This window comes from Halichoerus grypus, chromosome 9, assembly GCF_964656455.1.
Source record: "Halichoerus grypus chromosome 9, mHalGry1.hap1.1, whole genome shotgun sequence".
Classification (NCBI taxonomy): domain Eukaryota; kingdom Metazoa; phylum Chordata; class Mammalia; order Carnivora; family Phocidae; genus Halichoerus; species Halichoerus grypus.
The window spans coordinates 111,589,273-111,591,828 of NC_135720.1; positions in this window are offsets into that span (position 1 = coordinate 111,589,273).

The following is a 2,556-nucleotide window of genomic DNA, read 5'->3' on the forward strand; positions in this document are numbered from 1 at the left end:
CTAAGAAGAGCAATCTCTTCACACCCGCCTCTCCCCACAGCCTGCACACTCTCTGAGGGGAGGCCACGTGAGGCTAACCTGGAAGAGAGACCTCACCTGAAATAGAACCCCAGTGCCTTGATCTGGAACTTCAAGCCTCCAGATTGTGAGAAATAAATTCGTGTTCTTTTTAAGCCTCGAAGGCTGTGGTATTTTGTTACGGCAGCCTGAGCAGACCCATCCATCATCATTTTTTTTTTTAATTAGGAGCGAGGGGCACCCGGCTGACTCAGTCGGTAGAACGTGTGACTCTTGATCTCGGGGGTTGTGAGTTCGAGACCCACGTTGGGGGTAAATAACTTAAAAAAAATAAAAATAAAAATCAGGATTCAAATAAAGTCCCCATGTTACAACGTCCCATCTATGAACTCTCTTTCCATTCACAGGTTTCCTTCATTCTTTTTGTTTTCCCACACAATACAGCTAAGGGGACACTGGTTGCTGGCCCTACAAGTCCCGTGGTCAGGACTTTGCCGATTGCAGGGCTGACCCCTGGATTTCCTATCCATGGTGGTGCGGTCCAGGGGCTTGCTTAGATCTAATCTTTAAGCCCCACTTTTCCTGGACGTCCTTCCAGGTCTGGGGAGGCCTCTCTCCTTGGTGCTCCTCTTCCCTCGACTGCAGGACTCAGTTGCTTCCTCTGCCTCCCGCCAGACTATACACCAGCTCCCTGTGGGCAGGGCATGTCCTCAGGCCCGGATTCCCAGCCTGGCCCAGTGTCCAGAACATAGTGGGCCCTCAGGAGGCACGTGGAACGGACAAATGTTACACCCTGAGCCCAGAGGCTTGTCTCAGCCCTCAGTGCCTTGGGCTTCTAGAGCACAATCTAGGCACGACCTGCCCCTCACGTGGAGCTGGGAGGGTGCACAGGGGCACCGGCAGGAGGCCACCTAATAGCCCAGCTCTGAACGTGGCACGGGCACCATCAGAGCTGCATCGGCCCAGGAAGGAAAGCCATGATGCCCGAACAGTCTCGCAGGGCTCGGGCTCCCTGGTGCCCCCACTTCCCTGACCTCAGCCCCTCACTGCCGGCCTTCCTGCCTGACTTGCCTCTCACCTGCCGGCAGCACCCGAGGCTCCACGCAGGCCCTGTGGCCTCACTGACCCACAGCCTGCACCACGAACTCGGAACCTAGCCCCGGGCTCCACAGGCCCCTCTTCCTGCCCTCCCCCCTCAGCCCGAGTATGCCCAACACCTTCAGGACATCACCAGGGGCACGTCCCACCTTCGCCGCCAACTCAAAGCCAGAAAAATCCCAAATTCCTTGGTATGCCCTCAAGACCCTCCCAGTCTGGCTCTGATTAACCTTCCCAGCCACTTCTTCCAGGTCTGGATTGTGACCTTGAGCGGTGGTTCTGTGCTGTGTCACCCGAACTGAGCGGAACCCAGTTCCAGAATGTTCTCCCCGGCAAACTGACCGTGGATTCAGGTGGGGCTGCCGCCGCCACGCTGGCTCCGGAGGCCATGCCAGTGTAGCTCACGCTTGTTGAAGCGGGTCTGTGGGTTCTCCACCCAGCTCCCTCAGCCTATCTAGCTCCCGGGACAGCTGGGTGGTTAGCTCCAGGACAAACGGTACTGGCTGCTTCTGCAGGTCACCTGGGTCATCGAGGTTGGTGGCTTGGAGGTGGCGGCCCGTCCATCCTGCAGACCCCCAGCTCTTCTTCACTGGTTCAGTCCATTCTTGCTTCCCCCATTTCACACCCGTCTTCCTTTCCCCACTGCTCGCGTGAGGAGCTTAGACTCAGAGGCATCGATTCTTTTAGTAGCTTCCCTGGGGCGCCCGGGTGGCTCAGTTGGTTAAGCATCCAACTCTTGATTTCCTCTCGGGTCCTGATCTCAGGGTTGTGGGACTGAGCCCCAGGTCGGACTCGTGCTGGACGTGGAGCCTGCCTGGGATTTTCTCTCTCCCTCGCCCACTGCCCTTCTCCCACCCTGCTTTCTCTGTCAAAAAATAAAAATAAAAGATTCTCTTTAAGTAGCTTCCCTGTCATAGAAGGTCAAATCCCATATCTATCACTCCTGGTTGCTCTGATTCTTTCGTCAAATCCAACCTATTTGCTTTGGGCCAGTAACTGAGCTTCACTTTTCCTCATGTGTGAAACGCGGATCATTAGAGGGCCAACCTCCCGCGGTGGTTGTGCTGATTAAATGGGATAGTAACATGTAAGGGCTCAGAGTAAGGCCTGGTACAGAGTAGATACTCAGGGAATGGTGCCTACAAACATTCTTGCTCCTGACCGAAGACCTTTGCTATGGTTACCCCGTCTTGACCAATCAGTTCCTTTTCCCTGGAATGTCTCTACTCTGTCAACAGCCTGTTCGCTTCCTCCAGGAAGCCTTCCTTGTTACCTACCACTGGCATTCCTTTCCCTCCTGAGAGACCCGGTGTTCCTCTTTATTTATTTTGATCTCTTCTGCCCCACATTATTAATTCATGCATGCAGTTACCAAGTATTTCTTGAGCACCTACTCATGTGTCAGACTTAGGATAGAAGTTATAGATGAAACTCAGTCCC